The sequence below is a fragment of the Camellia sinensis genome, chromosome 4 (assembly GCF_055761805.1).
Source record: "Camellia sinensis isolate YWXY chromosome 4, ASM5576180v1, whole genome shotgun sequence".
In the NCBI taxonomy this organism is placed as follows: Eukaryota; Viridiplantae; Streptophyta; class Magnoliopsida; order Ericales; family Theaceae; genus Camellia; species Camellia sinensis.
The window spans coordinates 80,482,125-80,502,577 of NC_138964.1; positions in this window are offsets into that span (position 1 = coordinate 80,482,125).

Below are 20,453 nucleotides of genomic sequence, written 5' to 3' on the forward strand. Positions count from 1 at the left end.
TATGATGATGTTGAAATGTATTTTTAATTAATATATATATATAGATGTATATGTATAGATAGAAATGTATTTATTTAAAAAAAAAAAAAAGTGGAGCAGCCACAGTGGGGGGGGGGGGGGGAGCTCCCCTTTCCTTACTTTTATTTGTTTCTTTTTTGTTCTTGATAGAGAGCTTCTCTCTCTCTCTCTCTATCTCTCTTTCTCTACTCCCTCATTTCTCTTATCTTTCTCTAAACACCACCACAAACCCTTAATTCTTTTCTTGATGTAGCAAGATCCATTGAGTTTTTGACCATAGTTCTTAAGGTCAAATTGAAGAACACTTCAAGGATTTCATTTTGACTGGTGGAGATCGAATTTCAGAAACATCAAATTTTGGGGTTTTCATTCATTTTCTCTCTTAAGATTTGAGGTATGGATTTTTTAAACATTGCGTATGTGTTTTAGCTTTATAATGTGTTATTTTGATAAGGGATTAGGGTTTTTATTAAAAATATATTTAATGTACAAAAAGGGGAAGATTCTCATATATATATATATATATATATATACATATATTAAGTTTTCAACTTGTTAAATGTGGTTGTTGTGGGATCCAAGAATTTGAGAAATTTATTTTTAAAATGGGAAATTCCCAAATTTTGATAAAGCCCTAGGAACTTGAAATGTCAAAAATTTAGATGTTTGGCTAAACCTAGGAGAAATTTATAAGTGTTGAAAGTATGTGTTTATTGAGAAAATGAGAATGTGTAAGTGGATGTTCAAAGGAAGTGAGATTGATGAGAATGTTGTTGAGAATATTTGAAACTATTGAGATTCCTTTTAGAAATTGTTTAATTTAGAAGTATTGAACTCTTGAGAAAGATAAAAAAATACTTATCATGTTGTGGTACTGAGAAATGTTGAAAGATACTTAAGTTATTTTTTATTATTATTATTATTATTATTATTATTATTATTTTTGCCATATGAAAATTCTTGGTGAATTCTTGAGTTTGAATAATAGGGATAATTGATGAAATTTTTGAAAGAGTGTTATAATTCTTGATTGAGTTGGAAAAGAGGAGATTGAACATGTGATTGTTACCCTTATGTTGAAATGTTTGAAAAACATGAAATGATGAGTCATATTTTTCTCTTAAAATTTATATTTTGTATAGAGATAATAGTTTGGGCAACCGTGGAGGGTTGTATTGATTATTGTAGAAGTTGCATTTGAAATAGGTAAGTTGAAATATTTGCAAATTCATGCATGACATTGAACATTGCATAATCTCATGATACAATTCTTGCATTGGATTTGAGAAATTTATTTTTTAATTAATTCATTGATAATATTTGAAATGTGGTGAGTTATGAGGTAAATACGTTTGGTAAGTCCGTATAGGGAGTGTAGATTATAATTGATTAAGTTGGCCTTAGTGTCCGGGGTGAAAGACCGAAAACATGCGCGGAGGAAGTACTACGTCCCTTCCGGTTAATCACTAGTAAAGTGGGATTTTGGTAGCGCTAATTATGCCTACTTGCAGACACTAGCCTAGGGATTACCAGTGTCATATTTATCGCCGCTTGTTCTATGAAATGGATAATTGAATTGGTTATGCTTTTCAACAAGTGCACGACATGAGAGTTTCAAAATGAGAAAACCTATGATTGTTGGCATTGGCATCTCATATGCATTGCACCTTATGATATTGTTAAACTGCATACACTTTATTTAGATTATCTCTGCTGGGCTTTATTATTATCCCTTAGTGGAAACCATTTTTCAGGTGATTATGGTGTGCCTTCGCCAAAGTGAAGGTGCGGAGGATCTTTTGGAGCACAAGGCTCAATTATTTATTTGTTTTGTTTTCTTTGCAAACCAGGTGCTATCTATATATGGGTTTGAAAACCACTTTGCTGTAACCGGGCAAAGCCTTGGAACTTGTAGCCGTTAAGGCATTAATTTGCATTTTCCTGCTTTAACATGTTATTATCTCATGCTATAAAAAAAATTCATATCTTAAGGATGATGAATGTATTAATGCAAGTGGTGTCGCTTTTGTGAAATCTCATGTTGGATATCGTTAATAGAAAAATGGTGATTTAGTATGAATGTTGACTATTGAAATGTCTATATTATTCAGTGTCCTTGTATGTAATAATGAGAAGTAATGAGATATAGGTCAATTTTTTGGGGGGGCGTTACAACTTAGGCACACATTGAGCATCCTAAATTAATTAAATAACACGAAAGAAGCCTAAGAAAATTAAGCAGACTAAAGAATGGATTGAAGTGTATTATGACCCGATGTGTTGTGAATTATGTAGGGTCAATTGCCATGAGAGATGCTCACTAAAGGTAAGATTAGCACGTTTGTCAACGGCTTACGGGCATCCAACGGTCAAACGCACTCTCTACAACATGACCTAAACCCTACGCGACTTGGGTGACGTCCCACTAATCCTAACCACTAATTAACCTTTCATAAGCACAAACCCAAGAATTCATTCACACATAATAATAACATAAATAAAACAAATTAGTACGTATATGATCTCATATACCTTTACTGTTGGGGTGGCGGAGGCCTTCTGGCCGCCCAAGCCACCAGCTGCTCGTTGATCAGCTCCTGGAGTTCCTGTAGATACCGTTCACAATTGGCTAACCGCTCGGTGATGTGTTGTTGAGTATAACGGTTAGGGGGAAGGCTAAGATAATACTGTTTCTGATTAAGCCAGAATTGTTGTGCTGATAAGCATAATTCTAGTAAATCAACTGAGGACATACATATTGAAACACGAATAGCAAACCTTTATTGAGGAAGTAAAATATTTTACAAGAGAGGGTTGGAAGGAGATTACAATAAATAGAAAATTCAAAAGAAAAGAAAAGCTGAAAATTTCTAAGTGCCTCAACAAGGGTGAAGGTAATCCCTTAAATAGACAAAAGAAGATAAGATTACATTATTACATAAGACAGGTGGAGATCTTCCATTGCACCGACAGATTACACCTATCTTCTTATCTTCAAAGTTGGTGGTAGTGGGGAACAACTTTTCCCTTGATACTGATAGAGCATCTGCTTTCTGAAAAGTCGAATTGTCCTGTTGTGCCGACGCTCTAAAGCTCGGGCCCCTTTCCTTTATTGCTTTTGTCCTAGGCCATTTTGTCAGCAATTGCAGCAGTGAAGGAATCCCAAAAGTCACCAAGAGTGGGTTCCGTCTCATCGTCGGATTGAGACTCTCCTGCTAACACATGGTCGGCTGGATCGGCCTCGGATTCGGATTGTGTATGACTGGTGCCTGACCTCATGGAGATGTCATCTTCGGGGTTAACTGATTGGAGAAATTGTTCTTTCAGATAATCCATACTTTTGAGAATTAATTCATTATCTGAAAGGTTTGGGAATTTTTGTTTTAATTCCTTCTGCATCTGGACAAAAGGATTTGTAACTGGAGAAGAGGGTGCTGGTAAAGCAGGTTGCTTGACAGAGTCCCAACAGGCCTTAGTGTGCTGTTGAATTTTCGGGATGAGATCCTTAAGATCAATTTTATCCCACCATTTGACAAAGAAAATTCTTTTCAAACGAGGAACTTTATTCTGAAAATCACAAGCAAAGTCCCATTTCCAAATCCAGGGAATACTGAATCGGATTGAGAAATGGACAACAGCTTTTCGGATTGACAATTCTCTGTTTTTATTTAAATATGAATAGGCACGAGCATAAGCCACATGCCATTCATTGAATTCTGTTCTGACTGATTCTGGTAAAATGTCAAGTGAAAGACCGAACTTATCCCACCAAATGAGGAACCAATTAGGAACATCATTTTTGAGAACATCGGTCGTAATACGGATAAACCAAGAATGGTTCTTGATTGGATTCTGGTAGTAGAATACATGGGTAAAAGCATCAATGTAATCCCAGTATGAATATTTTGTCTGTTTGTTACGGAGATCAAGATCCCGTGTGGTGTGCGGATGAATGCCCCAAGTAGAGATGGGCATAATATTACGGACAACAATTTTACTGAATTGAATAGGGCTGGCAGCCTTGTTGGCATCATGCAAAGTGTGCTTGATTTCAGCAGCGCCAGTTTCAACCATTATCTGTTCATAAATGTATTGGTACTGATCAAAATCAGGAGGGGACTGTTGGGTGGTGAGATAACGTCGTTTAATCTCCCACGGATCAGACATCCACTGTTCATCAGATGGTTCAATCCAAAGAACAGTTTCGTCGGATAGACTGTTAGGCGTATACGGATCTTCAGGTCTAAGGAGAACATCCTTAGCCGTTGGATTACTGGATTGACCTCCTCGAGAGAGGGGTGGATATTCTGATGGATCATAGCGGGGGTTAGAGCCCCGGCCACGACCACAACCTCTTTGGCCTCTACTGGTCATTTGCTGATTTCTGCAAATATTCACGGGTCAAAAAGTCAGGTAAAGAGTTAGTTTCTCCTTTAATATATTCAATATCAAAATCAAAATTGGACAAATAACCCTGCCAGCTTACGAATATCTGTTTAGAAACAAGATTTTTAACATCCTGTTTGAATATCTGCCTAGCAGCAGAGCAATCAACTCTGATGATAAAATGCTGGTTTAATAAATCATCCTGGAATTTAATAACACATTTTACAATGGCCAAACATTCCTGTTTAATGGTCGGATAGTTTAAAGCAGCTTGATTCCAATGCCCAGAATGAAAACGTAGAAGTTCTTCTTTCTGAGTTTTGGGATTAAACTGTTTTAAAATACCACCAAATCCTTCATTGGAAGCATCGGTTTCAACAATTTTCTTCCATTCAGGATTAGGTAAATTAAGACAAGGTAACTGTTGGACTTTAGCTTTAATTTTCTGGACTGCTAAAGTATGTTCTGGTGACCATGGTGGAGGATTCTTCCTTAACCTGGAATACAGAATGTTAGCATCTGCAGATAGATTATGATAATAGTCTAATATAATTAAGACTACCTAAAAATCTCTGTAATTGAGTTTTGTCTTTAATTTCATCTGGAAATTTAGAGGCAAACTCCATGCTTCTGTTAATAGGAATAATACTACCATTAGAAATATTATGTCCCAAATATCTGATGGTGGTTTGAAACAATTGCATTTTTGGTGCAGAAAGGACTAAACCATTTCGGATAATAACATTCTTAAAAATATTAAGATGTTTAACATGCTGATCAATTGATGAAGAGAAAATCAAAACATCATCAATATAAGATAACGTGAATTCTGTAAATGGATTAAAAATATCATTCATGATATGCTGGAATTCTGAAGGAGCATTTTTAAGGCCGAATGGCATAACATTCCACTCGTAATGCCCAAAGGGTACGGCAAAAGTTGTTTTATAGCGATCCTGTTCAGCAATTTCAATTTGCCAATATCCTGATTTTAAATCAAATTTGGAAAAAATTATGGCATCCTGGAGACGATCTAAAAGATCTTTTTTATTCGGAATTGGATATCGAATCCATTTCAATTTATCATTTAACGGTTTGTAGTTAATGACAAGGCGAGGAACTCCTCGTTCTAACTCTGCATTTTTATTGACATAAAAAGCGGTACAACTCCACGGGGAGTGACTAGGATGGATGAGTTTTTTATCAAGAAGACTTTGAATTTCTGTTTTGCATAATTCCATATATTCCTTCTTCATCTGACTAGGGCGAGCTCTAGTTGGAATATATTTTTCATCAAAATCTGGTTCATATGGTAAAGTTACAGTATACTTTTTGCGATTCCAAAAAGCATTAGGAACATTACCACAAACTTCTGTTTGAAATTCTTTTTGAATTAATCTAATTTTCTGTTGAAAAGCATATTGTTGTAATCTTTGTTCTGTTGTTAAAAAAGAGACTTCTTTTTGAATCAAATTTATCTGGTTTTGTTTGACAGAAATTAGATCATGAATTTGATCTAATTCTTTTGTATACGGTTGAGTGATAAATTCAAAATTGACTGTTTTTCCCTGAAGTTGAGAGTAAATTCCTGTTGAGTCTATTTTCTGGATAGGCATCAAAAGACATAAAAAGGGTGTGCCTAAAATGATATTTGTGGCAAGATTTCTGACTAACACAAAGGACGTGGGAAGACAGAGATCTTCATTACAAATATAAGCTTCTGGAATTTTATACCTGATTTGGAGAGAATTTCCACTTGCACTGGTAAGACTCTGGGTAGTCTTTTCAAAGTATCTGGTTGGGACTATACCTTCTTGGATACAGTTCATATCTGCTCCGCTATCAACTAAGGCAATGGCATCCTTAATGATAAAATCCGGTTTAATCATAAAAGAAATTTTTATGTACCATTTCTGAAAAGTAACTTGATTAACAAGTAGTAAATAAGGGGTTGAAGCTTCTGGTTCTTTCTTGTTAAGATCAAGTTGTTGTTCAGTTTCTTTTTCTTTCTGTTTGGGAATTTGAGTGTGAAGATATTTTATATCTTTGATGGCGGCTGCACTGGCAGTTTGCAAGTGTTTCACTTCGGTTTTTAAGATATTGATTTCCATTTTTAAATCCTGAAGAGTAGTGGGTTGTTCTACTACTGATTTAGTCTGAATTCTGTTGATGACTGTTTGCAGATTATAAGAATAATCTGGTATAGGAGGGGTTTCTGTTATTGTTTGTTGATGTTCATAACACATTTTTAAGTATTTTATTTTTATTTCTGGATCTTGGATCTGGTCTGCTACTGCTAGCATATCCTTTTGGGTATCTGTTAAAACATTAATACTACTTGGTTCTCCTAAGTGTAAACCATTCATTTCCACTATGGATTTCCAGTAATTAATTTCGGATATTTGTTCCTGATTGGTACTACAGGGACAGGGTTCTTCGGGCTCGTCTTCATCAGAAGAAGTGGAATATAACTGGTTAAGCTCATCCTCAGAAGGGATTTCGTCTTCGGTTGAATGTTCTTCTGCTTCTAAAGCTTGGATTAACTGTTCTTTAATGTCTGGATCAAGGTTTAATTCATTAACCTTAGATTTTGCTTTAGACTTACATCTATTAGCATAATGTCCTGTTTGACCACATTTGTAGCATTTAACTTCTGATTTAAATTTTCCTTTTGATTTACTGGTGGATTTCTTGGGATAAAACTTCTTAGTAGGTCTCGGATGGCTAGTCTTGGAAGACTTTTTTCTGTAAGGTTTGGCAGATTTTCGCTGGGGTAACTTTCGGGATTTATTAGGATATTTTATGCCAGGTTCATAGGCAAACTGTTCACAAAATTCTCCTAATTCGTTTCTTCCTGTTAAATTCTGTTGTTTCATTTGATAATGAAGTTTAAGGTCATTACAGAGAGAAAGACCTTCATCTGTTATAATGGAACAAAGTTGTCCATAAGTGTACTGTTCATAAGGAATAGACATCCGGTCATGTCGGTCCCGAAGTTTTTTCCTAACCCGTTCGGCAAAGAGGGTAGGAAGGCCATCAATAAATTTGGCTTTCCAATGAGAACTGTTAGCATCAGGGCGTTGGGTGACCTTAAGAAGGAAAACATCCTTATACCAGCGAAAATGGGTTAAGGATGGGCAACGCAAGTTCTGGAGAAGCTCACGACCTCGGTCCTGAGTAGAAGTACTGGTGCCAATGAAATGATAAATAATTGTCTGGATAAGGGTGTAAACTGCATCGGACTGTTGGACCTGCTGGTTGGTCGTTGGGTCAAGCTCAAGCTTGACAGCGGTCAAGATTTCGGTTTGTTGGATGGGAGTCATAATATTATCCCACCATCCTTTGAGAACGCCGGTAAAGCCATTAATAATAAATTTAGCAATGGCCTGGTCATTATTACTGTATTGGCGGCAAACAGTAGCATACATCATCATTTGATGTAGCTTCTTGTAGATACCAAATTCGGATTCACCATCAATATTCCATTCATAAATGGTTTTACCATGGTAACTATTCTGTTCATTCAGATAAGCTTCTTCATAAAGAATATCTGGAGGAGTAGGTCTGGAATAGTAGTTTCTGGTATGGGGTAAAAATCCTGGTTTAGCTGAACTATAAGAGGTTAGCTTATTTACGAAAGAAGGCTCCTGAAAGTTGAATTGAATTTCCTGTATTTGTTCTGGAGATAAAGTCTCCAGATCAGGGTTTGATTCGGCTCTTAACATGTGGATAGTTCCACTACTGGATTGGCCAGGAGGCTTAGGTGGTTCTGGAGGGCGAACATTAAGAGTTTGCATCTTCTGTAATAAAGTGTCCATAAACTCAGTATTAAACGATTTTAGCTTAAAGTTAGTGATGTCTAATGATGGTTTGATGGATACAGGATGAAGGGTCGAGACCCCTGTAACAGGTGGAGCTAGGGTTCTATCCTTAAAGGTAGAAACAGCTTCTTCAACTCTGGCTAACTGTTTACTGATGGTTTGACAGATAAGATTAGTATAATTATTCTGTCTAGCTAAAGAGGATTCAGCTTTACTAAGCTTAACAGATTGTGCATCTATATATGCTGTGGCTGATAATGGTTGTTTGGTAATTTCACCATTAGGTACCAATTCTAAGGCTTGAGGAGGCGGATGTAAAGAATGGATGACTTGTCCTTCAGTAGTTGTCCAGGCTTTATACTGGTCTTCAATAACTGTTATTTGTGGTTGGGTAGCTGTATTGTACCATTTTACAAAAGGTATTAATTTCTGGTGGAACTCAAGATGTTGATAGTATTGAGTTTTGAAATTGGCTAACTGGTCAGAAGTATGGTTGGTAAAATACCAATCCCTAAATTCTTTGTATTGATGCTGGTTAAATTCCTGGTTTAATATTTTTCTATTTTCACTGCCTGGTGTAAAATCCATTAAAGATCAAAATTCATATCACTGGCCATTGGGCTATCTGGTGATGGTGTTGGTGCGGTATAAACACCATGAGGAATTCGGTTTTGGGAAAGACGGATTCCTTGGATTTCTGATGTCATAGGGTCTTCCTGTGGATGACTAGGTGGTCTACTAGGTGGCCTAGAAGGTATCTGTTGGAGAATATTTTCAATTTGTCTTCTGGAGGGTAAGTTGTCAACAGATTGACGACTAGATTCCGGATAATCCACTTGATAAGGAGGAACAGAATGAAAACTGTTGTTGGAAAGACTTCTAGGGGCAGTTCGAAAACTGGCATTAGAAGAATTGCTCCTGGTGAGCATAGGTTTCTGGAATCGGAGGTAGACATTACCTCTGTCTGTCTGGATAACATCATCTATGTTATGCTGGATGAGTGGTTTAGGAGGGACAGCATTAGGAATTTCCCATCTGTCAGGAAAAGTTATGTCCTTCCAAGGGAGGATCTTGGGAACGGCTACTTGACTGCTGTAAAGATTTGTTTCAATCAATACTGTTTTACCTGCTTCAGTCTTCTTTTTGACATAAGGATTTAAAGTTGTTAAAGCCTTAATACAAATTCTGGAATGAACTGAAAAGGGAGGTGTCCCTGGTTTGTATTGATAACCATGAGTAAGAACTCTGAGTTCAAGAGTTTCGGAAAGATTAGTATCACACAGGGCAACACTAAGATTCGGATAAATATCAAAATAAACGGGTCCATGAGACAAACTCGTCTCGATTGCTCCCATAAGTGAGGCACGCCAATCAAGGCATCTGCCATCACGTAAGGTGCATTGGATACTGGTGTTTTGACCAAGAAGGGTCAATGGTTTAAAAGCGATTTGTACTAAACCTATATGGATGTACTTATACTGTTTAACAAATGGAATGAAATCATTTATATGAATTAAATGAATGATTTCATCATTGTTTTGAATACAGGATGCATGTTCAAAAGTTTTTATTATTTTTTTACTAAGAAAGTTAAAAGTTCCTTTCTTGTAAATGGTTGCTGGATCTACTGTTGGGATAGTCCACTTATCTAGGGCTTCCTTAACATCCTGGTAGGCTACTAGTTCAGCAGCTTCGGCTAGAGAGGAAATAGTGTTTCCTACTGATGTTACTGATCCTGCTTCTGGTATTTCTACTGTATTTTCTTGTGAATTGGACATGGTTGTTTTGTGATCATATATGTCTAATTTATTAAATTTATATTTTTATTATGTGATAATTAAAACGTGGCTCGGATACCATGAGAGATGCTCACTAAAGGTAAGATTAGCACGTCTGTCAACGGCTTACGGGCATCCAACGGTCAAACGCACTCTCTGCAACATGACCTAAACCCTACGCGACTTAGGTGACGTCCCACTAACCCTAACCACTAATTAACCTTTCATAAGCACAAACCCAAGAATTCATTCACACATAATAATAACATAAATAAAACAAATTAGTACATATATGATCTCATATACCTTTACTGTTGGGGTGGCGGAGGCCTTCTGGCCGCCCAAGCCACCAGCTGCTCGTTGATCAGCTCCTGGAGTTCCTGTAGATACCATTCACAATTGGCTAACCGCTCGGTGATGTACTGTTGAGTATAACGGTCAGGGGGAAGGCTAAGATAATACTGTTTCTAATTAAGCCAGAATTGTTGTGCTGATAAGTATAATTCTAGTAAATCAACTGAGGACATACATATTGAAACACGAATAGCAAACCTTTATTGAGGAAGTAAAATATTTTACAAGAGAGGGTTGGAAGGAGATTACAATAAACAGAAAATTCAAAAGAAAAGAAAAGCTGAAAATTTCTAAGTGCCTCAACAAGGGTGAAGGCAATCCCTTAAATAGACAAAAGAAGATAAGATTACATTATTACATAAGACAGGTGGAGATCTTCCATTGCACCGACAGATTACACCTATCTTCTTATCTTTAAAGTTGGCGGTAGTGGGGAACAACTTTTCCCTTGATACTGATAGAGCATCTGCTTTCTGAAAAGTCGAATTGTCCTGTTGTGCCGACGCTCTAAAGCTCGGGCCCCTTTCCTTTATTGCTTTTGTCCTAGTCCATTTTGTCAGCAATTGCAGCAGTGAAGGAATCCCAAAAGTCACCAAGAGTGGGTTCCGTCTCATCGTCGGATTGAGACTCTCCTGCTAACACATGGTCGGCTGGATCGGCCTCGGATTCGGATTGTGTATGACTGGTGCCTGACCTCATGGAGATGTCATCTTCGGGGTTAACTGATTGGAGAAATTGTTCTTTCAGATAATCCATACTTTTGAGAATTAATTCATTATCTGAAAGGTTTGGGAATTTTTGTTTTAATTCCTTCTGCATCTGGACAAAAGGATTTGTAACTGGAGAGGAGGGTGCTGGTAAAGCAGGTTGCTTGACAGAGTCCCAACAGGCCTTAGTGTGCTGTTGAATTTTCGGGATGAGATCCTTAAGATCCATTTTATCCCACCATTTGACAAAGAAAATTCTTTTCAATTGAGGAACTTTATTCTGAAAATCACAAGCAAAGTCCCATTTCCAAATCCAGGGAATACTGAATCGGATTGAGAAATGGACAACAGCTTTTCGGATTGACAATTCTCTGTTTTTATTTAAATATGAATAGGCACGAGCATAAGCCACATGCCATTCATTGAATTCTGTTCTGACTGATTCTGGTAAAATGTCAAGAGAAAGACCGAACTTATCCCACCAAATGAGGAACCAATTAGGAACATCATTTTTGAGAACATCGGTCGTAATACGGATAAACCAAGAATGGTTCTTGACCGGATTCTGGTAGTAGAATACATGGGTAAAAGCATCAATGTAATCCCAGTATGAAAATTTTGTCTGTTTGTTACGGAGATCAAGATCCCGTGTGGTGTGCGGATGAATGCCCCAAGTAGAGATGGGCATAATATTACGGATAACAATTTTACTGAATTGAATAGGGCTGGCAGCCTTGTTGGCATCATGCAAAGTGTGCTTGATTTCAGCAGCGCCAGTTTCAACCATTATCTGTTCATAAATGTATCGGTACTGATCAAAATGAGGAGGGGACTGTTGGGTGGTGAGATAACGTCGTTTAATCTCCCACGGATCAGACATCCACTGTTCATCAGATGGTTCAATCCAAAGAACAGTTTCGTCGGATAGACTGTTAGGCGTATACGGATCTTCAGGTCTAAGGAGAACATCCTTAGCCGTTGGATTACTGGATTGACCTCCTCGAGAGAGGGGTGGATATTCTGATGGATCATAGCGGGGGTTAGAGCCCCGGCCACGACCACGACCTCTGTGGCCTCTACTGGTCATTTGCTGATTTCTGCAAATATTCACGGGTCAAAAAGTCAGGCAAAGAGTTAGTTTCTCCTTTAATATATTCAATATAAAAATCGAAATTGGACAAATAACCCTGCCAGCTTACGAATATCTGTTTAGAAACAAGATTTTTAACATCCTGTTTGAATATCTGCCTAGCAGCAGAGCAATCAACTCTGATGATAAAATGCTGGTTTAATAAATCATCCTGGAATTTAATAACACATTTTACAATGGCCAAACATTCCTGTTTAATGGTCGGATAGTTTAAAGCAGCTTGATTCCAATGCCCAGAATGAAAACGTAGAAGTTCTTCTTTCTGAGTTTTGGGATTAAACTGTTTTAAAATACCACCAAATCCTTCATTGGAAGCATCGGTTTCAACAATTTTCTTCCATTCAGGATTAGGTAAATTAAGACAAGGTAACTGTTGGACTTTAGCTTTAATTTTCTGGACTGCTAAAGTATGTTCTGGTGACCATGGTGGAGGATTCTTCCTTAACCTGGAATACAGAATGTTAGCATCTGCAGATAGATTATGATAATAGTCTAATATAATTAAGACTACCTAAAAATCTCTGTAATTGAGTTTTGTCTTTAATTTCATCTGGAAATTTAGAGGCAAACTCCATGCTTCTGTTAATAGGAATAATACTACCATTAGAAATATTATGTCCTAGATATCTGATGGTGGTTTGAAACAATTGCATTTTTGGTGCAGAAAGGACTAAACCATTTCGGATAATAACATTCTTAAAAATATTAAGATGTTTAACATGCTGATCAATTGATGAAGAGAAAATCAAAACATCATCAATATAAGATAACGTGAATTCTGTAAATGGATTAAAAATATCATTCATGATATGCTGGAATTCTGAAGGAGCATTTTTAAGGCCGAATGGCATAATATTCCACTCGTAATGCCCAAAGGGTACGGTAAAAGCTGTTTTATAGCAATCCTGTTCAGCAATTTCAATTTGCCAATATCCTGATTTTAAATCAAATTTGGAAAAAATTATGGCATCCTGGAGACGATCTAAAAGATCTTTTTTATTCGGAATTGGATATCGAATCCATTTCAATTTATCATTTAACGGTTTGTAGTTAATGACAAGGCGAGGAACTCCTCGTTCTAACTCTGCATTTCTATTGACATAAAAAGCGGTACAACTCCACGGGGAGTGACTTGGACGGATGAGTTTTTTTATCAAGAAGACTTTGAATTTCTGTTTTGCATAATTCCATATATTCCTTCTTCATCTGACTAGGGCGAGCTCTAGTTGGAATATATTTTTCATCAAAATCTGGTTCATATGGTAAAGTTACAGTATACTTTTTGCGATTCCAAAAAGCATTAGGAACATTACCACAAACTTCTGTTTGAAATTCTTTCTGAATTAATCTAATTTTCTGTTGAAAAGCAGATTGTTGTAATCTTTGTTCTGTTGTTAAAAAAGAGACTTCTTTTTTAATCAAATTTATCTGGTTTTGTTTGACAGAAATTAGATCACGAATTTGATCTAATTCTTTTGTATACGGTTGAGTGATAAATTCAAAATTGACTGTTTTTCCCTGAAGTTGAGAGTAAATTCCTGTTGAGTCTATTTTCTAGATAGGCATCAAAAGACATAAAAAGGGTGTGCCTAAAATGATATTTGTGGCAAGATTTCTGACTAACACAAAGGACGTGGGAAGACAGAGATCTTCATTACAAATATTAGCTTCTGGAATTTTATACCTGATTTGGAGAGAATTTCCACTTGCACTGGTAAGACTCTGGGTAGTCTTTTCAAAGTATCTAGTTGGGACTATACCTTCTTGGATACAGTTCATATCTGCTCTGCTATCAACTAAGGCAATGGCATCCTTAATGATAAAATCCGGTTTAATCATAAAAGAAATTTTTATGTACCATTTCTGAAAAGTAACTTGATTAACAAGTAGTAAATAAGGGGTTGAAGCTTCTGGTTCTTTCTTGTTAAGATCAAGTTGTTGTTCAGTTTCTTTTTCTTTCTGTTTGGGAATTTGAGTGTGAAGATATTTTATATCTTTAATGGCGGCTGCACTGGCAGTTTGCAAGTGTTTCACTTCGGTTTTTAAGATATTGATTTCCATTTTTAAATCCTGAAGAGTAGTGGGTTGTTCTACTACTGATTTAGTCTGAATTCTGTTGATGACTGTTTGCAGATTATAAGAATAATCTGGTATAGGAGGGGTTTCTGTTATTGTTTGTTGATGTTCATAACACATTTTTAAGTATTTTATTTTTATTTCTGGATCTTGGATCTGGTCTGCTACTGCTAGCATATCCTTTTGGGTATCTGCTAAAACATTAATACTACTTGGTTCTCCTAAGTGTAAACCATTCATTTCCACTATGGATTTCCAGTAATTAATTTCGGATATTTGTTCCTGATTGGTACTACAGGGACAGGGTTCTTCGGGCTCGTCTTCATCAGAAGAAGTGGAATATAACTGGTTAAGCTCATCCTCAGAAGGGATTTCGTCTTCAGTTGAATGTTCTTCTGCTTCTAAAGCTTGGATTAACTGTTCTTTAATGTCTGGATCAAGGTTTAATTCATTAACCTTAGATTTTGCTTTAGACTTACATCTATTAGCATAATGTCTTGTTTGACCACATTTGTAGCATTTAACTTCTGATTTAAATTTTCCTTTTGATTTACTAGTGGATTTCTTGGGATAAAACTTCTTAGTAGGTCTCGGATGGCTAGTCTTGGAAGACTTTTTTCTGTAAGGTTTGGCAGATTTTCGCTGGGGTAACTTTCGGGATTTATTAGGATATTTTATGCCAGGTTCATAGGCAAACTGTTCACAAAATTCTCCTAATTCGTTTCTTCCTGTTAAATTCTGTTGTTTCATTTGATAATGAAGTTTAAGGTCATTACAGAGAGAAAGACCTTCATCTGTTATAATGGAACAAAGTTGTCCATAAGTGTACTGTTCATAAGGAATAGACATCCGGTCATGTCGGTCCCGAAGTTTTTTCCTAACCCGTTCGGCAAAGAGGGTAGGAAGGCCATCAATAAATTTGGCTTTCCAATGAGAACTGTTAGCATCAGGGCGTTGGGTGACCTTAAGAAGGAAAACATCCTTATACCAGCGAAAATGGGTTAAGGATGGGCAACGCAAGTTCTTGAGAAGCTCACGACCTCGGTCCTGAGTAGAAGTACTGGTGCCAATGAAATGATAAATAATTGTCTGGATAAGGGTGTAAACTGCATCGGACTGTTGGACCTGCTGGTTGGTCGTTGGGTCAAGCTCAAGCTTGATAGCGGTCAAGATTTCGGTTTGTTGGATGGGAGTAGGCATAATTAGCGCTACCAAAATCCCACTTTACTAGTGATTAACCGGAAGGGACGTAGTACTTCCTCCGCGCATGTTTTCGGTCTTTCACCCCGGACACTAAGGCCAACTTAATCAATTATAATCTACACTCCCTATACGGACTTACCAAACGTATTTACCTCATAACTCAACACATTTCAAATATTATCAATGAATTAATTAAAAAATAAATTTCTCAAATCCAATGCAAGAATTGTATCATGAGATTATGCAATGTTCAATGTCATGCATGAATTTGCAAATATTTCAACTTACCTATTTCAAATGCAACTTCTACAATAATCAATACAACCCTCCACGGTTGCCCAAACTATTATCTCTATACAAAATATAAATTTTAAGAGAAAAATATGACTCATCATTTCATGTTTTTCAAACATTTCAACATAAGGGTAACAATCACATGTTCAATCTCCTCTTTTCCAACTCAATCAAGAATTATAACACTCTTTCAAAAATTTCATCAATTATCCCTATTATTCAAACTCAAGAATTCACCAAGAATTTTCATATGGCAAAAAAAAAAATAATAATAATAATAAAAAAATAACTTAAGTATCTTTCAACATTTCTCAGTACCACAACATGATAAGTATTTTTTATCTTTCTCAAGAGTTCAATACTTCTAAATTAAACAATTTCTAAAAGGAATCTCAACAGTTTCAAATATTCTCAACAACATTCTCATCAATCTCACTTCCTTTGAACATCCACTTACACATTCTCATTTTCTCAATAAACACATACTTTCAACACTTATAAATTTCTCCTAGGTTTAGCCAAACATCTAAATTTTTGACATTTCAAGTTCCTAGGGCTTTATCAAAATTTGGGAATTTCCCATTTTAAAAATAAATTTCTCAAATTCTTGGATCCCACAACAACCACATTTAACAAGTTGAAAACTTAATATATGTATATATATATATGAGAATCTTCCCCTTTTTGTACATTAAATATATTTTTAATAAAAACCCTAATCCCTTATCAAAATAACACATTATAAAGCTAAACACACATACGCAATGTTTAAAAAATCCATACCTCAAAGCTTAATAGAGAAAATGAATGGAAACCCCAAAATTTGATGTTTCTGCAATTCGATCTCCACCAGTCAAAATGAAATCCTTGAAGTGTTCTTCAATTTGACCTTAAGAACTATGGTCAAAAACTCAATGGATCTTGCTACATCAAGAAAAGAATTAAGGGTTTGTGGTGGTGTTTAGAGAAAGATAAGAGAAATGAGGGAGTAGAGAAAGAGAGATAGAGAGAGAGAGAGAGAGAGAAGCTCTCTATCAAGAACAAAAAAGAAACAAATAAAAGTAAGGAAAGGGGAGCTCCCCCAGTTTCGTTGGATAGACTATTAGGCGTATACGGATCTTCAGGTCTAAGGAGAACATCCTTAGCCGTTGGATTACTGGATTGACTTAAACTGCATACACTTTATTTAGATTATCTCTGCTGGGCTTTATTATTATCCCTTAGTGGAAACCATTTTTCAGGTGATTATGGTGTGCCTTCGCCAAAGTGAAGGCGCGGAGGATCTTTTGGAGCACAAGGCTCAATTATTTATTTGTTTTGTTTTCTTTGCAAACCAAGTGCTATCTATGTATGGGTTTGAAAACCACTTTGCTGTAACCGGGCAAAGCCTTGGAACTTGTAGCCGTTAAGGCATTAATTTTCATTTTCCTGCTTTAACATGTTATTATCTCATGCTATAAAAAAAATTCATATCTTAAGGATGATGAATGTATTAATGCAAGTGGTGTCGCTTTTGTGAAATCTCATGTTGGATATCGTTAATAGAAAAATGGTGATTTAGTATGAATGTTGACTATTGAAATGTCTATATTATTCAGTGTCCTTGTATGTAATAATGAGAAGTAATGAGATATAGGTCAATTTTTTGGGGGGGCGTTACAACTTAGGCACACATTGAGCATCCTAAATTAATTAAATAACACGAAAGAAGCCTAAGAAAATTAAGCAGACTAAAGAATGGATTGAAGTGTATTATGACCCGATGTGTTGTGAATTATGTAGGGTCAATTGCAAGGATGAATCAAGCATCAGAACACTATGAGTAATATATTAGTAAAGATATTTTTGTGTATGTATTGTTTTTAAGATGTTACCTGTGTGGTAAGATTCTACACTTATGAACTTTGTACTGTGAATGAGTATTCTATCTGCTGATTCATAATAAAATCTGTAAAGTGATTGATGTATGAATACAAAATGGGCCTAAGGCCGTTTGGTATATTTGACAAGGAAATGAATTGGGCCTAAGGTCATTTTAAATGTTTAATAAGATTGACTAAAGGTCATCTTATATATGAAATGGACCAAAGATCATTTTGAATATAAATACGAATGTGATCATGATCATGAATATGACTATGCGCATAATTACAAACATAAGCATGATTAATTAACATAGTACAGGGCACGGTTATCACAAGTAATCTCATGATTACTAGGAACATGAGATTGTGATACGAACTACATGTGGATTGCCAGCAACAGACATGAACCCTATTAAGAACCAACATTTAGCTATGGGGCAGATACATGGTATAAGGGAGGTAGGTTATGTGGGTTGACAATTGATTGATTTACCAAATTGTTACTTCTATGTTACCGTGTTTTGACTTGATGCTATAAGAATTGTCAATCATGAATTGTGTGATTATGAACAATACTTAACAAAAACCTTAACTATTTGGGAGTATATGAATTTGAACGTTTTGTACTTAACTCCGTATTAGCATACCTTATAATTGATACTATGGGATTGTGAGAATTATGCACGTCATGTGATTGATTGTTTCGGTGTTATCCTTGCTAACTTGGGAAAGTGTGTGTGAACATGAGGGAGAGATCAAGAAGAATATGTTTCGTGAAGTGTGAGAAGAATTGAATCAGAATTGAACTCCTTATGGTTACTTAATCAATTATTGGTAAACTTGTAACTCATTTACTTGGGCAGTTGAGACTTAATCTAAGTTGTTGAAGCAAGTAGAATGAAAACACTCCCATTTGCCTAGACCATTATTAAGCAACCTTACTACCTATGGACAAACATTTGCATAGTGATTAATTCAGGATCTGTTCTTTTATTTTGACCTATTAGGTTATAAATGAGTAGTGTTCACCCTTCAAGATTAAATAGTTTTTCTAGTGGAACTCATGGAAGAAATCTCCACGCTACTTAATGTGCTACTAATGGCTTACGACTCATATTAGAATGAATGTCTGGATTATTGTTGCAAAGGAATTGGCAGACCGAGAGTTGACTTTGTTATTAATGTTCGATCAATATTGTGTCACCATTGACATAGTTGGAAGACTTCGCATGAGGTGCTAAGAAAGAAGTACTTTGATTCATTGGGAATTAAATAAAATTATGACTATCGTTTGTGATCAAGCCTTGACTAATTGGAGTCATGTGGGTTATGTGGAATATGTGAATTACTAGCAAATAGGTGGTTATCTAAATAGAAACATCTATGCAATGTGATAGATAGGGGTAATGTTTCGTGGTTAATATGATTTGTGGTTTGATATTACGAGGTTGATTCTGAGACTTGTTGGATAGCTTCTTATACCAATATGCAAAGGGACGGATCACAAATTTGGGTTATTAATGATTCAATGAGGATGAGGCAAACTTTTGTGATGAGAACATCGACAAATAAGAAAGTTGTTTGAGAAGAAGGAAAAGGGAAAAGTAATGGGATAGAGACATACGATTTGTTTTCCATGCGAGTAAATAAGTTTGGAGGACCAAACTTCTTAAAAGGGGGAAGACTGTGATAACCTAACCCGTACTATGCTTAATTATGCATGTGATTATGAGTTTAATATAAATTTTCAAGTTTAAGTACATGAACTATGTGATTTTGGAATTATATTTGTTGAATGTAGAAATATCTATTGCAATTACAACTTTGAACTGAAATTGAAAGCTTTTGGGGCGCCAGAAACCAAAACTGATTTCATATATGTGTTTAGCATGATTTTTAGAGCCTACTGTGAAATTTTGTAAAATTATGATTCGTAATGATTTAATTAAGTTTTATGCGTTTAATTTATATATGTTTATAGCTCTTGAGTTCATCTTTGTGGGAGCTTTGCTAGAGAGCGAATTAGAGAGAGAGAGAGAGAGAGAGAGAGAGAGAGAGAGAGAGAGGAAAATAAGAAGATAGGGTTTTGGAAGAGATTCAAAGGGCAAACCCTAGATTTGAACTAAGGTATGGAAATCAACTTAGAATCTTTGTATATGTCTCATCTTTTGCTTGAAATTAAGAGGAATTGAGAATTTTGAGTTAGGGTTTTGGGTTGTGTAATGGTTTGAACTAAATTCAAGAAATCTCTGCAACTTTGTGTGATTTGAGCACAACCTTGTGATTTATGCATGAAATAAACTCTAGATGGTTCATACAACCAGGTTTCGTTAAAAGATCTACCATGTTCATATGTGTTTTGAGCTTGATGACGTAATTTATGAATGTTTGAAAAAGATGAAACCATGAATTTGATGTTGAAGCAAGATTGATGTGTTTGAAGTAAAATTACCCTTGAATCATGTTAGTATATCATGTTTTTGAGTTAGTTTGCATGGATTTGGGCTTGAGAAGGAGTATGGAAAGGTTGCATTTGTGTGCCATTTTTGGACTGTTTGTGTGTGCCCAAGCCGCTCGAGCCGCTATGGGCTCTGTACGAGCGGCCTATGCCTCAAACCAGAGTTGTGCGTTCTGCTCGCTCAAGTGGCTTAGGGTTCTACATGAGTGGAACATGGCCACTCGAGTAGTTAGACCTATCGCATAAGCAGCCAGCAGGGAAGAAAATCCTATTTTCATTTGTCGACCTCTCCTACTTTTTGAATGCATTTTTGACCTTATGTAAACCTTTCGAAGTATGAAAT